At 32.9% G+C, this 21,908-nt stretch overlaps 1 protein-coding gene across 3 annotated transcripts in view; it reads right to left on the bottom strand.

Moving 5' to 3' along the window:
* The window catches only part of SOCS5 (suppressor of cytokine signaling 5), a 73,875-nt gene that overhangs the window by 17,735 nt on the left and 34,232 nt on the right, over positions 1-21,908 (bottom strand). The window lies entirely within an intron of this gene.

Here is a 21,908-nt window from a genome sequence, read left to right as displayed (position 1 = left end):
TAAACACATACTTTATAGATCAGAATACAATAAAAATAATAGTACAGGGAGCATGGGTAAAAGGCAGATAATAATAATAGTAATAATAATAACCCCCAAAACAAGTGGATTAAAAAACATACTAAAAATAATAATTATGTAAAAAGCAAAGATGATAATGATGAGGCAGCTACCAAAATTTATAGAATGAAGCTAAAGTTACTCCATAAGAAAAATTATGTTGCTAAAACAGTAACAAAATAGAAAAGACATTTAATGAACTGAGTATCAATTTAAAAATAAGAAAAATTAACAAACTGAACATTTTTAAAATCCGAGGAAAAATAAATTGAAAACTAAAAGACTATACAAACTATAAAACTAAAAGCTAATTCTTTAAATGACTAATAAAACTGACAGAAATTTTGACTCCAAATTAACAACTTCAAATAGTTATTCTAAACTTAATTCAAAAACGGAAATTGTAACAGCTATGAAGGAAGAAAACAATTTTTATTCTGTGCGAATTTACAAGAGAATCCTATCAAACTTTTAAAGAATAGTTACTAATTATATTACACCAATTTTCAAGGAAACACTCCAAATGTCTTTTATGAGAAAAATATTGTCCTAAAATTAAACTAGAGAAGGAGAAAGCAAAGAGAATATAGACCAGTATCACACAATGATCAAACTGAAAACATACCAGGGATATAAAGATGATTTAGCATTAAGAAAACAATGAACACATATTAAAAACAAGAGTAAATCCCCTTACATAACACACACTCTCTCTCTATATATACACATATATATCAGCAGATGTAAAAGAAGCAGAGAACTCAATGCTAAAAAATCATATAAAGCACAGGCAGAAGCATTTTTTTTTAACAGTGTATCCAATGGATAAACTCTAGAAAATTTCCCAATAAACAGAAAAATAAAAGAATAATAATTTTTTCATCACTGTGATTTGAAATAGTTCTAGAAAAAGACAAAAGAATTTCAAGACAAAAACGATGTCTAATGGGGGTAGGATGACTTGTTTGAAACTATCATATTTCTTTTATTTTTTTTTAAGCTGTAGCACACTAAATTTTTTTCTTTTTATTATGAATTTAACACATATGAGCACTTAAATAGAATTATGAAATCTCAAGTTTCTGAATCTCTATTATGTAATTTGTTTTTAAAAAGCATTTATTAAATTTAAAACATAAAGACTAACATTAACATTTGTCTGATCAACTACTTCAACTCTTCAAGAATGTCTTTTTGTTTTCTCTCTGACTTTTAAAATTTTTTTTTCAAATTTTCTGCCTCTTTCTTCTCTTACACATTGAAAAGGCAAAAAATACCAAATACATTATAAATATTATAAAAGTCATGCAAAACAAATTTCTACATTACCCATGTTCGGGGGGGCGGGGGAGGGGGGGAAATAATGCTTCAATTTATACTCTGAGGTTATCAATTCTCTATCTGAAAGTGAATAGTATTTTTCATCATGAATCCTTGGAATTATGGTAACATTTTAAGTTTGTTAGAGTTCCCAAGTCTTTCAAAGTTGATTATCTCTACAAAATAGTATTATATAAATTGATCTCCTGATTGTGATCTTTTTACTCTGTATTAATTCATACTAGTTTTCTAGGTTTTTCTGAAACTATCACTTTCATCATTTCTTTTAGCACAACAATATTCCTCACTTCCTAAACCGTATTTTGTGTAGCTAGTCTCCCACTGATGGGCATTCTTTCAGTTTCCAAATCTTTTCCACAAAACAAACAAAAAAACCCCACCACTCCTATTTTTTCCCTGCTTTTTTTGATCTCTTTGGGCTAGCAGTATCACTAGCTACATCAAAGGGCATGTACAATACGCCTTTGAAAGCATAATTCTAAATTGCTTTTCAGAATGGTTAGATTAATTCATAGTTCCATCAACAGTGAACTAAATAATGTACCTATTTCTCCTCTAGCATTTGACATTTACTACTTTTTGGGGGAGGGGAACATTAATCTTAAGCCAATCTGATGGGTATGAAGTGGTTATCTCAAAGTTGTTTTAATGACATTTCTCTACTAGTGGTTTAGAACATTTTTCCATATGGCTTTGATGGTTTGGATTTCTTCCTCTGAAAACTGCTTATGTAGAGCCTTTGAAAATTTGTCAATTGGGAAATATTTCTTATTCTTGTAAATTTGATTCTGTTCCCTATATTAATAGTGTTTGATAAAACCAAAGATGTTGGTTTATGCCTAGTTTCTGTCAAGCTTCTTTCAAGTATTTCCAACACTTATTGTTAGAAAGAGCTCTTTAAAAAATCATTGTTTGATAATGATTGATATAGCACCAAATAAACAAATTACTTTTAAATATTTGTGTCATTTGTTACACATTGGCTTAGTTTACTCATGGGCAATTAATATTTCTTCAATTATTTTTATCTGTTTTTGTGTGGATAATGAATGTTAGTTATTGTTGCCAGATGGCACCCATTCTTGCTTCCAAACTAGTTTAGGGATCCACTGGGTTTGCTTTCGAATCTAGTTAATTCCTGTTCTGGTGCTCACTGTCAGCCCCTTGGTAGAATGCTAAAGGAGCTGCAGCAACATGTTCCTGTCTAAGCTGCCCCAGCTTCCAAAGATCTTCCTATTTTTCTAAACTGTCCTTGTTTGGGAAAAAAGTCTATGACTTTGTCTTCCAACAGAACTCAGTCTAGTCTGTTTTCTAGGTTACTGTCGAAGAGGTTTGCTAGGAAGATAAGGGAAAAATGCTTTCTTTCATTCTACCATTTTGGTTCTTACTATCCTTATATTTCCATTTGCTGACATGATGACATACTAGATAATTGCAGATAAGCGGCAATAAATAAATGAGACATTAATAGCTTCAGTAAAGTTGTACTTATGAAATAGATCCACAAAAATAAGAAACATTTCTATACAGCTGTAACGAAGTCCAGGAATGAATAATAGGGAAGAAAGTTTCATTCAAAGTAACTATAATATCCTTAAAGTAGCTGGGACTCAATTGACCAAAGCACACTCAAAATTCATAGAAAATTACAAAATGCTCCATAAAGAAATCAAGAAGCTAATAATGAATAAGGAATGCAATTTAAAAAAAATCCAGGAAACAATGAGAAAAATTCAATAAACCAACAAAAAAGAAATTCTGAAATTCAAATTAACAAAACTGAAGAAAAAACTACCCCAAAACACAGAATTGACAAAAAAACAAAACAAAACAAAACAAAAAAACCATTTTATTGACAAATAAAAAATGCTTTTAAAAATGAAACAAAACAACAAAATAAAAAAACCACTGGTAAATTTGATTTAGGAAAGAAAACCAAATTACCAATATTGAAAATGAAAAAGGAGAACTCAAAAATAACAATGAAGGAATAAATTAAATCATTAGAAATGCCTTTATCCAGTTTTATAACAATTCATGGAATGGATGATTATAAAATCTGAAATGTTCAGATTATCAGAAAAAGAAATAGGTGATTTAAATAACTTAACTTTAGAAAAAGAAATTGAATAAAACATAAGTAACTCCCAAGAGAATAAACTTTAGACCAGATGGCATTTATAAGAGTTCTAGCCAGAGTTCTGGAGTTAAATTCAGTACTAACAAAATAAAAAAAATTAAAGGAGATCCTACAAAAAATCCCACCAAAGATACACATATAATTTTTATACTTAACTAAAAAAAGAGAATCAAAACCGGGGGGGGGGGGGGGGGGGGGGGAGGGGGGGGGCGGACTAGAGAATATTCCTAATTAATACTGAAGCAAAAAAAAATTAACAGTAGTAAAGAACTATAGCAACTTATTACAAAGAATATACATTTTGACCAGACTGGCTTTTTATTAGAAATGCAGAGTTGGTTCAATTTTAGGAAAATTATTAACATAATAACATGAACTACAAATAGTATATTATCTCAGAAAAAAAATTCATCTAGAGGAATGGTTAAGGTTCTCAAGAGAAATGAAGGAAAAAATGGGGAGAGTTCGGCAATATCAGAAACCAATCTGCACTGCAAAAGAGTAATAATCAAAACAATTTGGTACTGATTGAGAAATAGAGATTGATCAGTAGAAAAAAATTAGGTGAGAAAAAATGTGGGAACTAGAAAATATAGTGGATAAAGTTCTGGACCTGGAATCTGGAAGACCCAAGTTCAAATCCAGCCTTAGGCACTTCCTAGTTGTATTACTCTGGGTAAGTCATTAACCTCTATCTCACTTTCCTCTCCTATAGAATGACAGTAATAATAGTACCTACCTCTTTTAAGGTTGTACAAGGATCAAATATGCTAATTGTGAAGTACTTTGCATCAGTATTATATAACTGCTAGATATTATTTTAAGCAAATTAATAACAACAACAATAATAAATAGCACCCAAGAAATAGATTAGTGGATCAGTGGAAAAGGCTAGGCTCACAAGACAGAATAGTCAACTATAGCAATCTAGTGTTTGACAAACCCAAAGCCCCTAACTTCTGGGAAAAGAATTCATTATTTGATAAAAACTGCTGGGATAATTGGAAATTAGTATGGCAGAAATTAGGCATGGACCCACACTTAACACCATATACCAAGATAAGATCAAAATGGGTCTATGACCTAGGCATAAAGAACGAGACTATAAATAAATTAGAGGAACATAGAATAGTTTATCTCTCAGACTTGTGGAGGAGAAAGAAATTTGTGACCAAAGATGAACTAGAGACCATTACTGATCACAGAATAGAAAATTTCGATTACATCAAATTAAAAAGCCTTTGTACAAATAAAACTAATGCAAACAAGATTAGAAGGGAAGCGACAAACTGGGAAAACATTTTCACAGTTAAAGGTTCTGATAAAGGCCTCATTTCCAAAATATATAGAGAACTGACTCAAATTTATAAGAAATCAAGCCATTCTCCAATTGATAAATGGTCAAAGGATATGAACAGACAATTTTCAGAGGATGAGATTGAAACTATTACCACTCATATGAAAGAGTGTTCCAAATCATTATTGATCAGAGAAATGCAAATTAAGACAACTCTGAGATACCACTACACACCTGTCAGATTGGCTAAGATGACAGGAAAAAATAATGATGAATGTTGGAGGGGATGCGGGAAAACTGGGACACTAATGCATTGTTGGTGGAGTTGTGAACGAATCCAACCATTCTGGAGAGCAATCTGGAATTATGCCCAAAAAATTATCAAAATGTGCATATCCTTTGATCCAGCAGTGTTTCTATTGGGCTTATATCCCAAAGAAATACTAAAGAAGGGAAAGGGACCTGTATGTGCCAAAATGTTTGTAGCAGCCCTGTTTGTAGTGGCTAGAAACTGGAAAATGAATGGATGCCCATCAATTGGAGAATGGCTGGGCAAATTGTGGTATATGAATGTTATGGAATATTATTGTTCTGTAAGAAATGACCAGCAGGATGAATACAGAGAGGCTTGGAGAGACCTACATGAACTGATGCTAAGTGAAATGAGCAGAACCAGGAGATCATTATACACTTCGACAACGATATTGTATGAGGACATATTTTGATGGAAGTGGATTTCTTTGACAAAGAGACCTGAGTTTCAATTGATAAATGACGGACAAAAGCAGCTACACCCAAAGAAAGAACACTGGGAAACGAATGTGAACTATCTGCATTTTTGTTTCTCTTCCCGGATTATTTATACCTTCTGAATCCAATTCTCCCTATGCAACAAGAGAACTGTTCGGTTCTGCAAACATATATTGTATCTAGGATATACTGCAACATATCCAACATATAAAGGACTGCTTGCCATCTAGGGGAGGGGGTGGAGGGAGGGAGGGGAAAAAAAATCGGAACAGAAATGAGTGTAAATATAATGTAATTATTAAATAAAAAAATTTAAAAAAAAAAAAAATAATAATAAATAGCACCCAAAGACCCCAGTTACTATGGTAAGACTTATAATTAGGAAAAAAAAATTGTTAGGAAAACAGATAAGTAGTCAGGTAACTAAAAAGCTAAATGTAGACTAATATCTCATTTCCATATAAGGAATTTTCTAAATGAATACCTGCCTTAGACATAAAAAGTGATACCATAAACAAAATTAGAAGAGCAAGAAAATAACTGCCTTTGAGATCTATTGATAGGGGAAGAGTTCATGAACAAACAAGAAATAAAATTGAAGTTAAAATAGTTAATTTTAATTCCATTAAAAAAAAAAAAGCAGTTATCAAAGCTATTTGGTCTGACATAAAAAAATAGAATAGTAACTCAATGAAAGAGACTACATGAAGAAGAATCAAGAAATTGTACTCAATAATCCACTGTTAATTAAATAACTCACTATATATAAACCAAATTAGTTAAAAGGAATAAAATAGGTAACTCAGAAAATATCTTTGCAGCAAATTTCTGTTAAAAGTTTCATTTCCAAGACTCATAAGGACATGATTTAAAGTTATAAGAATAAGAACAATTCCCCAATACATAAAAAAAAAAAATCAAAAGAATATTAAAAGGCTATTTCAAGAAATAGAAACAATTGATAATGATAGGAAAACATGCTCTAAATCACTAGTAATTGAAGAAATGCAAATAAAAAATACTTAAGTCTTTACCTTCCTAACTATCAGACCAACAAAGATGACAAAAAAGGAAGATGGAAAATTTTGGAAGGATTATTGTGAAAAAGAAGTAGTAACTTCTCTACTAGAGTTCCACCTAAAGAAAGGGGGAAAGGAATCATACAAAAAAAATATTTGTAACAGCTCCTTTTGTAGTGGCAAAGAACTGGAAATTAAAGAACAGTCTACCAACAGAGGAATGACTGAACAAAAATATAATATATGAATGTGATAAACTATCAATTGCTTTAGGAAATGATGAAAAAGATGGATATGGAGAAACTCAAATGAGATCTACATGAACTGATATGGAGAAAAACCAACAAAAAAGGGAGAACAAAGGTATAATGTGACAAGTATAATCCTGAAAAACTTAAAAATTTTAATCAACACAATAACCAACCATAATTCCAGAGAACTAATGTTATCCACCTCCTAATAAAGGTATAATGGATTCAGGACGCAGAATGAGATACTGGAAATGGACACTGTGGAAATCTGTTTTGTTTGACTGAATATTTTTAGATATAAGGATTTTGTTTTTCTCCCATGGAGAAAGGGCGGCAAGAGAAAGAGAAAATAGATTCTATTCATTGGAAAAATTAAATTATTTTTTTTTAAAAGAGATAACATCAAAACTATTATACTGGCAGCTACTGTGATCTATTGAGTAACATTATATTTGGAGTTTCTACTCTATTACTTCTAAATATGAAAGACAGAAATGGTTTGCTAAAATTTAGTTTTATCTTCTGCAGCTTAAAGCAATAGGGTATGACAAGAAAGTTAACACAGTAAAAAGTATCATTTATTCAGTGTTTATGTCTGGTCCATATCTCTATAATAATTAATTGAAACTAATTTACAAATCGAATGCCACACCAAATAAACTATCAAGAAGGGAATTTCTTTCTTTCTTTCTTTCTTTTTTTTGTATTTACCTTTTTTAATTTTTGTCCTGCATAAATAGATAGGAGATATATGTATATACATACAAACATACACACAATTCATTATGTCCTCTGACAGAATTGTTAGGTGGTACAGTAGATAGATCACTGGGCTTGACATCAGGAAAATTCATCTTCATCAGTTCAAATAAGCCTCACTTAACTATGTGACAATGAGCAAGATACTTAACCCTGTTTGCCTTAGTTGTTCTTTTTTTTTTTTTAAATAACTTTTTATTGACAGGACCCATGCCAGGGTAATTTTTTACATTATCCCTTGCACTCACTTCTGTTCCGATTTTTTCCCTCCCTCCCTCCACCCCCTCCCCCAGATGGCAAACAGTCCTATACATGTAAAATAGGTTACAGTATATCCTAGATACAATATATGTGTGCAGAACCGAACAGTTCTCTTGTTGCACAGGGAGAATTGGATTCAGAAGGTATAAATAACCTGGGAAGAAAAACAAAAATGCAAGCAGTTTATATTCATTTCCCAGTGTTCTTTCTTTGGATGTAGCTGCTTCTGTCTATCCTTGATCAATTGAAACTGAGTTAGATCTCTTTATCGAAGAGATCCACTTCTATCAGAATACATCCTCATACAGTATCGTTGTATGAGTATATCATACCGTGAGTATGAGCTGGTTCTGCTCATTTCACTCAGCATCAGTTCATGTAAGTCTCTCCCAACCTCTCTGTATTCATCCTGCTGGTCATTTCTTACAGAACAATAATATTCCATAATGTTCATATATCACAATTTAATAATTGATGGGCATCCATTCATTTTCCAGTTTCTAGCCACTACAAACAGGACTGCCACAAACATTTTGGCACATACAGGTCCCTTTCCCTTCTTTAGTATCTCTTTGGGGTATAAGCCCAATAGAAATACTGCTGGATCAATGGGTATGCACAGTTTGATAACTTTTTGAGCATGGTTCCAAATTGCTCTCCAGAATGGCTGGATGTGTTCACAATTCCACCAACAATGTATCAGTGTCCCTGTTTTCCCACATCCCCTCCAACATTCCGCATTATCTTTCCCTGTCATTCTAGCCAATCTGACAGGTGTGTAGTGGTATCTCAGAGTTGTCTTAATTTGCATTTCTCTGATTAATAATGATTTGGAGCATATTTTCATATGGCTATAAATAGTTTTAATTTCTTCGTTTGAGAATTGTCTGTTCATATCCTTTGACCATTTATCAATCGGAGAATGGCTTGATTTCTTATAAATTAGAGTCAATTCTCTATATATTTTGGAAATGAGGCCTTTATCAGAACTTTTGATTGTAAAAATGTTTTCTCAATTTATTGTTTCCCAAGAAGGTAATTTCAAAGTAAGATAATAATTTTCATTTTCAAAATTTGTTTTCAAAAAATTTAGAATATCAAGAGAAATAATGAAAAGAAAACTAGAAATGAAGTGGGAATAGCACTTCTAGACCTCAATCCATATTATCATCAAAACTATCTAGGCCTGGATGAAAATGAGAAAATAGTTCAATGGAACAAATGAAATGAGAGAAAAATCAGAAGGAAACTCAATCTACGGTTCAAAAATCTTGAAAACAAACACCTAGGAACGAACTCACTAAATAATAATTGAAAACTGAAAAGAAGCCACCACAAATTAGAGTTAGATGAATATTTCATACATTTATCACAAAAATAACTTGAATAATAAAGATCACATAAAAAAAAAATTTAGTGGCAGCTAGGTAAGATAGGAATAGAGCACACCAGGTCCAGAGACTCAGGAAGACCTAATTTCAAATCCAGACTTACTCACTAGTTGTGTAACCTTGGACAAGCCTTAACTCTGTTTGTCTCAGTTTCCTCATCTATAAAATAAGCTGGAGAAGAAAAAGGCAAATTACTCCAGTATCTTTGTCAAGAAAACTTCAAATGGAGTCACAAAGAGTCAAACACAAATGAAAGGGACTAAACAACAATAAAAATTAGATGAGAATTACAATAGGTACACTTCAGTTACATTTATGAGATAAATTCTTAACCAGAAGAATTAGAAGCAGATAAAAAAAGATTAAAAGTTTTATATGAACAAAATTAAAATAACTAGAATAAGAGGAAATCAGTTCATTGGAAGGAATCTTTATGTGAAATATTTCTTTTCTTTCTTTCTTTTTTTTTTTTTTGTTGTAAGATTTTTTTTTATTTTAATATCTTTTTATTGATAGAACACATGCCAGGGTAATTTTTTACAGCATTATCCCTTGCATTCATTTCTGTTCCGATTTTTCCCCTCCCTCCCTCCACCCCTTCCCCCAGATGGCAAGCAGTCCTTTACATGTTGAATGGGTTACAGTATATCCTGGATACAATATATTTGTGCAGAACCGAACAGTTTTCTTGTTGCACAGGGAGAATTGAATTCAGAAGGTATAAATAACCCGTGAAGAAAAACAAAAATGCAAGCAGTTTATATTCATTTCCCAGTATTCTTTCTCTGGGTGTAGCTGCTTCTGTCCATCTTTGATCAATTAAGGCTCTCTTTATCGAAGAGATCCACTTCCATCAGAATACATCCTCAAACAGTATCGTTGTTGAGGTATATAATGATCTCCTGGTTCTGCTCATTTCACTCAGCATCAGTTCATATAAGTCTCGCCAGTCCTCTCTGTATTCATCCTGCTGGTCATTCCTTACAGAACAATAATATTCCATAACATTCATATACCACAATTTACTCAACCATTCTCCAATTGATGGACATCCTTTCATTTTCCAGCTTCTAGCCACTACAAACAGGGCTGCCTATGTGAAATATTTCTGATAGGGATCTGACATTCAAGATATTTAGATGAAAGAAAGAAATATGTAAGATCACAAATGGTTCCCCAATAAATAAATGGTCAAACTATATAAACAAAGCGTTCTCAAAAGAAGAATTTCAAACTATTTGTAGCCATATGAAAGAATAATGCAAATCACTAATAATAAGAAAAACATAAATCAAAAGAATCTGGAATTTCACCAAATACCGAGCAAATGTGCAGTGATAATAGATGGGAATAATCAATGTTAGAGAAACTGTAAAAAGGCAAAAACACTAATGCAATATTGGTGGGGCTGTGAATTAGTATAAGCATTTTGTAAAGCCTTAAAAAAAAAAAAAAAACCCAAAGCTTTTTATTTTTAAAACATATGCACAGATAATTTGACAACACTGACCCTTGCATAACTTTGTGTTTCAGATTTTCTCCTCCTCCCCATTACCCACTATCCTAGATGGCAAGCAATTCAATATGTTAAACATGTTAAAATATGTTAAATCCAATATGTATAAAAATAAGAGAAATCAGATAAAAAAAAAAAAGAAAGTAAATGAGTAAGAAAACAAAATACAAGAGGACAACAACAAAAAGAGTGAAAAAACTTATGTTGTGATCACATTCCGTTCCCATCGTCCTCTCTCTGGGTGCAGATGGCTCTCTCCATTACAAGATCATTGGAACTGACATCAAACACCTCATTGTTGGAAAGACTCTCCTCCATCAGAGTTGATGATCATTCCTTATTCCAACAATCTCCTGGTTCTGCTCATTTTACTTAGCAAAGGTTTATGTAGGTCTCTCCAGGTCTCTCTGAAATCATCCTGCTAATGTTTGTTTTAGAACAATAATATTCCATAACATTAATATTCATATACATAACTTATTCAGCCATTCTCCAACCGATGAGCAGCCATTCAGTTTGCAAAGCCTTTTGAAACTATGCTGAAAGTGACTAAATGATCCATACCTTTTTTGTGACGACCACGCTAGCACTCAGGACATTTTAGAGACCTTAGTGGGTCCCAGATTAAGAAACCATTTTGTTAATATCCTATATATATATATCTATATCTATATCTGCGGGATATAGATAGTTTTATGCATTGAATTTTTTTTGTTGTTGTTGTTGCTTCTCTTTTTTTTTATAAACTGAATGGGAAAAAATATTATTGTCACTAAATTCTAATTGAAATTTAGCATTTCCTTCTATTATGAATGTAGATAACCAACCACAGTCATATTAGCAGTACCCATGACTTTTTCAACAATAGAAATCACAGGTACTTTCATGTTACATTACTGTTGCAGATATCTTAAAATAACATTTATGTTTATCATTATTTCAGAATTACTATAGTTAGAGGATCATATGCTAGAATGCATAAGATCAAATTCTTTTAGTTCATAGATTGTTTTTCAATGTAATTGTTTTCCTTTACAATCCTAGTATTTTATGCATTAAAAACATTTTTAGGGGGTATCATATATTTTACCAGACTGTCAAAGGAATCCATGGCACAAAAAAATTTAAGAAATTAATTTTATAAATAAATACCATGCTCTATGATCTCAAATATTTCATTGTCATCATGGACAATATTATTACCATTTTAAAAGTTTCTATTTTGGAAGATACCATAGACCAATTCCTTCTCTCAGCTTCTTTTGACATAGTTTCAAAGTTCCTCACTGACATCTATTAAATACTCTTGTCAACTGGCTACTCAGTTCTATTTTAGACATACCAAACTGAACACATCTTCCTCCTTTCAGTCAGTCAAATGTCTACAAAGTTTCCTAGTTTTACAGACTTCCTGTTACCCAAATTGGAGTTACCTTTAATCCCCCTTATTATCCTCTAAATACAGAAGTAAAACACGCTGATTTTGCTTCAGATCATTTCTTGTATCCATCCTAATTATTTCATTTCCCTGAAATCCATCATAAAAATCCACTCATCACAACACACTTTACTAATAAGCTTCGAAACTAGCCTACCTTCAACCCAGTTTCTTCCAATTGAAATAACTTCCTCTAAAATGGCAACCTCACATCCTTCCTTGTTCAAAAGTTTCTATAGTTCTCACTTACAACAGAATACTCTCCCTCCTCTCCCTCTCCCTCCCTGTCAATCTAGAGGGGAGGAGGAAGCAAAAAAATTGGGAACCTTTTGCAAAACACGAATACCAAAAACACTATCTTTGCGTGTATTTGGGTAAATAAAAATCTATCATAAAATAAAATAAAATGGGGGGAAAAAAGGAAATATGCAATTTAAAAATCTTGTCCTTAAGTAACTATTCTTTGATTCAATGTATCTTTTAAAAAACAGCTTAATAATCTTTGACAATCACTCTGCTACACATGTCAACAAAAACTTAAAAGATTCTGGATTTCTTGTGCTCAAAGAATTATTTCCTAGCAGAAGGCATTCAACATGGGTTGTTTTTATCTTTGTTTTTGCAACAAACCAACCACTCAAATATACCTCAAAACTCAAAAACATAAAAAGACATAACATATGGAACTTGATTTGGTTTTTAAACAGCAGAGAGTTGTGTGTACATGGACATAGCTCCCATCTCAGCTCCCATCCCGATCACTGTCATTCTGAATTATTGGGGGGGGGGGGAGGGAAGGGAGGGAAGGGATAATTTTGTCATGGCCTATAATTTATTGAAATTTTCATAAAAAAGAATGCTACAAACCTTCAATTACATTGCAATGAATAAACAGTTAAATTTAAATGTATATTTGAAAAACCATCTTTTTCTATCTTATCTATTCATCTTTTTTTACCTATCCATCTATTTATCTATCCATCCTTCCATCCATCCATCTATCTATTTATCTATCTATATCTCTTTCAGTCCAGACAATTCTCCAAGACTCTTAAATTGGAGAACAGTTGAGAGAACAGTTGAGAGAACAGTTGATGAACTGCACTGATAGAGGGAGTTTGCTCAATAGAAATTCCTTACACACTGGTAAAATCATAGAACAACAACAACAAAAAAAGCACAGAAATGCAAATTGAGTTGTCAATAAAAGGTTCTAACAGCTAATATTTCTAAAATATTCTTCATTTAAAAACTTCTTTTTACTTAATTCTGGGCAATTCAATTAGCTAAGTGTCTAGGCTGTCACTATTAACACATTACTGACCAATAGAAATAATGGTTTTACACTTATAAAATTATTTAAACCTCTTTTCCATAAGATACTAGAACCAGAAGTTAAAGCAATTAATTAGCACTCTACAAACAACCTCCAAATTGAACTAACGAACACAATTAAAAGTAATTTTTGTGCTTTAAATAATAGTAATCACACAATATTAATTATCTGGATCTCAATCTTGAAACAATCCATGTCAAGAAAGGCTTGGGATGTCCCCAAAACTTTATATCTCATTTTTAAGGGAGCAAAAATTATTTTTAAAATAACCTTTTAACTAGCTGTTTCAAATGCAATTACTTTACTTTTTCCTAGCAAATATACACGACCTAAAAATATCAGAACATAATCATTATTTTCAGTAATTTATATATCTAAAAAGCATTTTCCTCTAAAAATACTTTTTATTTTTAAACATTAGCATAATTTTAAAATAATGTGATTTTAGATTATCATAGGTAACAAAGAAGAAAGAAAAAGGCTTATTTTATATGGCTCATTATAAACCTTCACTAGGGTTCTGTCACACTCTTTCCTCAAAAAAAGCCATGACTGGGTTCTAGAAGAAAAAAGTTCAAACTCTGAAAAGCTCTGGCTGGAACAAAGCTGTGTTTTGGAATATGCATGCATGCATGCACTATACACTTAAGTCTATTGTGATGAGAGGCCAAGTTTAAATTAAGAAAAATTTCTTATTAAGACAGGGCAATGAATTTTTTAGGCTCTAATAATTCTCAAAGGCTTAAGTAGATTTACTACTTAGATTCTCCCACATAACACCCTGCTGCTCATTTCCCTGTCTTTTACTGGACTGTTCTCCCTCTTCCCCCATGCCTGTGATGAATTTTCAGAGAATCCCAAGAACACTGTGGTAGCAGCTTACCCCAGGCCATATATTCTGTTTCTAACACAGCCTTTATCAGAGAAGTAATTCTTGTGGAGAAGAGAACAATTCCAAACTTCCCCCCCACAGGGCACCCCAGATGAAGTAGCAAGCCATTCTAAAGTTCAGATATGAGACAGAAAGCCAGCATATGCCAGGCAAGTTAAAACAATGATGTGATCACCATCTTTCCTCAAACCTGGATGAAGACTATCCAAGACCCTGAACCTAAGTGACTTGGCAATAATAATGAGTGAAATGAGCAGGACCAGGAGATCATTATATACTTCAACAACAATACTATATGATGATCAATTCTGATGGGTGGCCCACCCTCTTCAACAATGAGATTAATCAAATCAGTTTCAATAGAGCAGTAATCAGTGACTACAGGCTTTATCCTGAAGAGCAAACCATTGTAGAGATAAAGTCTGGCAATGGTTCTTATCAGGGTTATAGCCATGGTCACTGTAGATTCAGAAAAAAGTTCTACCTTTGTCATTGTCAATATCAGTCGATATTAGATATCAGAAATGAAATATTAAAAAAGAAAAACTGCCATCTGTTGTGCAGTTGCACCCTAAAGACCATAGGAGTTTTCCATTTGACATATAGCTGAAACTTTCCCTATGCTCTATCTCACTAAAGAGCAGCTAGGTGACAAAGTAGATTGAGTGCAGGGTTCAGTCAGGAATATCTGAGCTTAAATCCAACCTCAAACCCTTACTTGCTGTGTGACCCTGGGAAAGTCACTTAACCTGGTGTGCCTTAATTTCCTCATCTGTAAAATAAGGTGGAGAAGAAAATGACAAACTGCTCCCATATCTCTGCAAGAAAACCTCAAATGGGATCACAATGAGAATATGAGCTTCTTGAGATAGGAATTGTCTCATTTGATACCACTACACACCTGTCAGATTGGCTAGAATGACAGGGAAAGATAATGTGGAATGTTGTGGTGTTCTTTTTTCTAATATATGATGGTCCTCTGTGAGCAGGTTTCTTGGGGAGGTTTTCTGGAGGCAGCCTTAGTTTCAGTTCAGGGTAATAATCACTTCAAACATAGCCAGTGGATAAATCCAAATGTTTATTTTCTCCTTCCAAGTCTTATCTCTTTCCTTGGGCCCGATTAGCTTTCTTAGAGGCCTCTCTCCCTCCTTGGTTCCAAGAGCTCTTGCAGCTTGTCTTTTAGCTCTTCCAGCTTCTGCCTCTAGCTGAACTCTGACTTATATGTGCCAAAATGTTTTGTGGCAGTCTTCTTTGTAGTGGCCAGAAACTGGAAACTGAGTAGATGTCCATCAATTAGAGAATGGCTGAATAAATTGTGGTATATGAACAATGTGGACTATTATTGTCCAGTAAGAAATGGTCAACAGGATGATTTCAGAAAGGCCTAGAGAGACTTATATGAACTGATGATGAGTGAAATGAGCAGGACCAGGAGATCATTATATGCTTCAAAAACAATACTATATGATGATCAATTCTGATGGGTGGCCCTCTTCAACAATGAGATGAATTAAATCAGTTTCAATAGAGCAGTAATCAACTGAATCAGCTACACCCAGCGAAAGAACTCTGGGAGATGACTATGAACCACTACACAGAATTCCCAATGCCTCTATTTTTGTCCGCCTGCATTTTTGATTTCCTTCACAGGTGAATTGTACACTATTTCAAAGTCCAATTCTTTTTGTACAGCAAAATAACTATTTGGACATGTATACATATATTGTATTTAACTTATACTTCAACATATTTAACATGTATTGGTCAACCTGCCGTCTAGGGGAAAGAGTGGAGGGAGGGAGAGGAAAAGTTGGTACAAAAGGTTTTGCAATTGTCAATGCTGAAAAAATGCCCATGCATGTATCTTGTAAATAAAAAGCTATAATTAAAAAAAAAAAAAAAAAAAGGAATTGTCTCACTTTCTATTTGTATACCCAGTAGTTAGCACAGTACTTTAAAGGCATATTAATGCTTTAAATTTTTTTTCATTTCTTCCTCATCTCTTAAATCCCAGTTTCCTTCAAAACTCAGTTCAAGTAGCACCAGGAAGTACAAGAGGCCCTTTCTTATCAGCTCCACACTATAAGTCCTATCAAAATTTACCTTAGAATTATTTTTGTATTTGAATCTCCTATCCTTAAGACAGTGCCTGACAAGAGTTGGTGTTTAATAAATGCTTGTTGAATGAATGATTCTTGTGGACAAGATGGTGGTAAAACATGATTCAGTTAGATGGGCTCATAAATAATTTAGTGACTAAATGCAAACAGTTGTCATTAATAAAGCAATAGCAATTGAAGATGTCATTTTTAGTAAAAAGTCTCCCTCCCACCATAGCACCTTTATGTGCTAGCTACCCCTATACTGTTGAACAATTTCATCAATGAGCTGGACAATGGCATAGATGTTAACATAAACCAAGAAGATCCAGACTTCTTGTGCTCTGATGAATTATTTCCTAGCACTTAACAGAAAATATTTAAGGTGGCATTTCATTTTACTGTATCAAATGCCATTGTTTTATATGGTCAATAATCACAATGGTATCTTATATTCTCTATAGCTTTTGGTCAATCATGGCAGTGAAAATAGGATCTACTGTGGAATGTGGCTTACAAAAGCCTGCTTGTTTTCTTAGGCTACCATTATCTAAGGATATGCTTAATGAGTTGTACAAATTATCCTCATAAACATTTTATATGAATGAAAAGAACTCATAAGTAAGTAATGTTGTCTCCATTACTTCTGCCTCTCCTTTTTGGATTTGTTGTCTCCATTACTTCTGCCTCTCCTTTTTGGATTTATTGTGGTAATTGTGATTTTTATATTATTTCACATTATAGTTATAGAATCACTTAGGCTAAGTGGTCCTAATGCTCATAAAGCACATATGCAATGACAAAGTTTTGTATTTTTTCCACTGTTGTGACCTATTTTAACCCTGTATCAAGCAGCAAATGCTCAAAGAAAAGATAAAATTAGTGGGCAACTGCAGCAGTTTCTAAGTCACTACTTGATTATCTCAGCCAATGCAAATTCTTACCTAATTTCTGGTATTAATACCCTCCTACCCATTCCTGGTATTAATGAATTTCCTCAGGAATCCCACCACATCTGGATGTGATTAGGAATATTCCCCAGCACATCTGGCAATAATTACCTTTTCTCAACCAAGCCCATTTTCAGGATATAAAACTTTCCTTCTTGAACCCCAAACTTTAAGAAACTTGCCCATCTTAAGGAAGGAAGGCATGTTAGGGAAAATATGTTCTCAAATTCATGGAGAAAAACCTAAATCTATCTATAACCCCACAGAATGCAGTTGTATGCCTTTTTTGTTACTATTTGCTTTCTAAATCACCTAACAGTAAAGCTCATGTTTGTACTTGCTTAAAATACCAGTTTCCTATAAATCCCCAATCTTTGCTTTAACCCAAGCCATGAAGCTAAATAAAGGAATTATTAAAATTCAAGATTTTTTTTCTCCACGGCTTTGGTATTATTTTTCCTTCAGGTACCTTTAAGAATTTACTCCTCAAAACTCTTGTTACCTTCAAAACTGACTTCCTCTGTACAAATCTTTTCTATCTTTGTTTTGGGTTTTTTGTTTTTCTCAGTATGACTTCTATTTTCTCACACAGTTTATCTGGATTAGGAAGCTCCATTGCCCTTGATGGTGAAAAAAATTTTGTTTAAAAAAAGAAAAAAAAAATCTGTACAGATCTTTTCTATCTTTTGTCCATTTGCTGACTTCTTTCCAAATGTATGCTTACATGCCCTGGGAGTGATTTCCACAAGCTTTTTTAAAATTAATTTTTCCTTCTATCTTCTTGCTTTTATGACATGATTTTTTTTGCTCGTGACCTTCTACTACTTTCTCTATAAAACTTTATAAATTAGTTCATACTCCAAATGATATTGTTTTTGGTTATAATCTGTAGCTGGCAAATCAATCAAGTGTTTTCTGATGAAGGTACTTTTTTGGGCTCCTTTCCTCCTTATAATAGCAAATTATATCAGTGAAATTTCTATGTTAATTCATAATTGGTATTAGTGTTCTTTAGTCATCTGTATCATATTACAGCATGAATAACTTGTTTAAATTAATCATATTGGAGTTGTTTTAATGCCTACCATATATTCTCAATTATAGCTTTGTATTAATTTTGATATTTGCTCTGACAAGTTTGTTATCTGATTATAGAAAGCTGTTTCACAAATGTTTCTCCTATCAGTAAACATGTCATTTCCTATATATTAAAATATAATCCATTACACTTTTGATGATTTTTGCTGCCAATGATTTTCAGTGCCTCTTAAATCTTATGGGAGTATTCATGATAGAAAAATATGAGGCTTCTTTGTGAAGTCTACAAGTTAAGATTTCTAGATTTGAATTGAAATTTAATAGGGAAAATATAAAATCATGCGCATGGGTTCAAAATACCAACTTGCATGTACAAGATAAGGGAACAAGGCTAGACCAAGGGTTTTTTTTTTTTTTTCCTGCAAGACAATTGGGATTAAGTGACTTGCCCAGGGTCATACATTTAGAAGTGTTAAATATCTGAAGCTGGATTTGAACTCAAGTCCTCCTGACTTCAGGGCTGGTGCTCTATCCACTATGCCATTTAGCTGCCTCAATACAAGTTCTTAAGGAGGGGAATTTTTGTGGACTGAAAGCTCAATAATATGATATGGCATGAAAAAAAGCTAATGTGATCTTATATAATTTTCAGGAATAAGAATGTGAAAGAAATAAAGACATATTTAAGTAACTGGCGAAATACTAACTGCTCATAGTTAGGTTGTATCAATGTAAAAACAATGACAATACTACCTATCTAAATAAGATTTTGAAAGTTCTATTGTACTGTCCTTGATTAGACTACATGTAGACTATTATATTCAATGATAAACTGAAAAACATCCAGAGAAAGGCAAAGGATGGTGAAAGGCACTGAATTTATCATCAGTTAAAGAAAGAAGGGATGTTGACTATGGAAAAGAATCTGAGAGACATGGATAATTGTCTTCAAGTATTGTCATAAAGGAGACTTGTTTTGCTGGTCCCCAAAAAACAAAACTAGAAACAAAAGATAGAACATGCAAAGAGATAAATTTATGAGTGAAATCAAGAATTTTACCAGGCTTATATCCCAAAGAGATCTTAAAGAAGGGAAAGGGACTCCTATGTGCAAAAATGTTTTTTGCAGCTCTTTTTGTAGTGGCTAGAAACTGAAAATTGAATGGATGCCCATCAATTGGAGAATGGCTGAATAAACTGTGGTATATGATTGTTGTGGAATATTATTGTTCTGTAAGAAATGGCCAGCAGGATGAATACAGAGAGGCTTGGAAAGACTTACTTGAACTGATGCTGAGTGAAATGAGCAGAACCAGGAGATCATTGTACACAGCAACAATACTATATGAGAATCAATTCTGATGAACGTGGCTCTCTTCAACAATGAGATGCACCAAATCAGTTCCAACTGTTCAGTAATTCGCTACACCCAGCGAAAGAACTATGGGAAATGAGTGTGGACCACAACATAGCATTTCCACTCCTTCAGTTACTGTCCTCTTGCATTTTTGTTTTTCTTCTCAGGTTATTTTTACCTTATTTCTAAATCTGATTTTTCTTGTGCAGCAAGATAACTATAAATATATATACACATATACTTTAACACATTTAACCTGTATTGGTCTACCTGCCATCTAGAGGAGGGGGTGGGGGAAAAAGGGAATAGTTGGAACAGAAGGTTTTGCAAGGCTTAATGCTGAAATATGTCTTATAAATAAAAAGCTAAAATAAAAAATAAATAAATAACTTTTTTTTAAAAAAGAAAGAAATACACTATTAACCATTTTTTTAAAAAAAGAAAAAATTACTCAGTGACAGAAAGGAAAGAGTCGATCAGTTGTTAGCTATCATTTATGCATATGTCTGTCTTTCTACTACTATCACAACCATGCTTTAGGACCTCATGGTCTTCCTGCTTTAATGTATAATACAATAGAAAGAGCACTAAAAGTAGAATCAGGGGACCTGGGTTCAAATCCAACTTCTGCCACTATGTAACCATGGCAGATACCTTTTTGGTACTTAGTTACATTATTTATAAAATCAGAAAATTGGACAAGATGACCTCTAACACTCTAATCCTATCTATGCTTCTCCAAAACACTCTTTATGCTTCTGCCTGGGTAACCCTCCAGATGATCTATGTTGATTGTATCATTTCTATTTTCTCACACAGTTTATCTGGATTAGGAAGCTCCATTGCCCTTGATGGTGAAAAAAATTTTGTTTAAAAAAAGAAAAAAAAAATCTGTACAGATCTTTTCTATCTTTTGTCCATTTGCTGACTTCTTTCCAAATGTATGCTTACATGCCCTGGGAGTGATTTCCACAAGCTTTTTTAAAATTAATTTTTCCTTCTATCTTCTTGCTTTTATGACATGATTTTTTTTGCTCGTGACCTTCTACTACTTTCTCTATAAAACTTTATAAATTAGTTCATACTCCAAATGATATTGTTTTTGGTTATAATCTGTAGCTGGCAAATCAATCAAGTGTTTTCTGATGAAGGTACTTTTTTGGGCTCCTTTCCTCCTTATAATAGCAAATTATATCAGTGAAATTTCTATGTTAATTCATAATTGGTATTAGTGTTCTTTAGTCATCTGTATCATATTACAGCATGAATAACTTGTTTAAATTAATCATATTGGAGTTGTTTTAATGCCTACCATATATTCTCAATTATAGCTTTGTATTAATTTTGATATTTGCTCTGACAAGTTTGTTATCTGATTATAGAAAGCTGTTTCACAAATGTTTCTCCTATCAGTAAACATGTCATTTCCTATATATTAAAATATAATCCATTACACTTTTGATGATTTTTGCTGCCAATGATTTTCAGTGCCTCTTAAATCTTATGGGAGTATTCATGATAGAAAAATATGAGGCTTCTTTGTGAAGTCTACAAGTTAAGATTTCTAGATTTGAATTGAAATTTAATAGGGAAAATATAAAATCATGCGCATGGGTTCAAAATACCAACTTGCATGTACAAGATAAGGGAACAAGGCTAGACCAAGGGTTTTTTTTTTTTTCCCTGCAAGACAATTGGGATTAAGTGACTTGCCCAGGGTCATACATTTAGAAGTGTTAAATATCTGAAGCTGGATTTGAACTCAAGTCCTCCTGACTTCAGGGCTGGTGCTCTATCCACTATGCCATTTAGCTGCCTCAATACAAGTTCTTAAGGAGGGGAATTTTTGTGGACTGAAAGCTCAATAATATGATATGGCATGAAAAAAAGCTAATGTGATCTTATATAATTTTCAGGAATAAGAATGTGAAAGAAATAAAGACATATTTAAGTAACTGGCGAAATACTAACTGCTCATAGTTAGGTTGTATCAATGTAAAAACAATGACAATA

This window comes from Antechinus flavipes, chromosome 2, assembly GCF_016432865.1.
Source record: "Antechinus flavipes isolate AdamAnt ecotype Samford, QLD, Australia chromosome 2, AdamAnt_v2, whole genome shotgun sequence".
NCBI classification, from domain to species: domain Eukaryota; kingdom Metazoa; phylum Chordata; class Mammalia; order Dasyuromorphia; family Dasyuridae; genus Antechinus; species Antechinus flavipes.
Note: the sequence above shows the minus strand (reverse complement) of the source record. Positions and strands in the feature narration are given on the sequence as shown.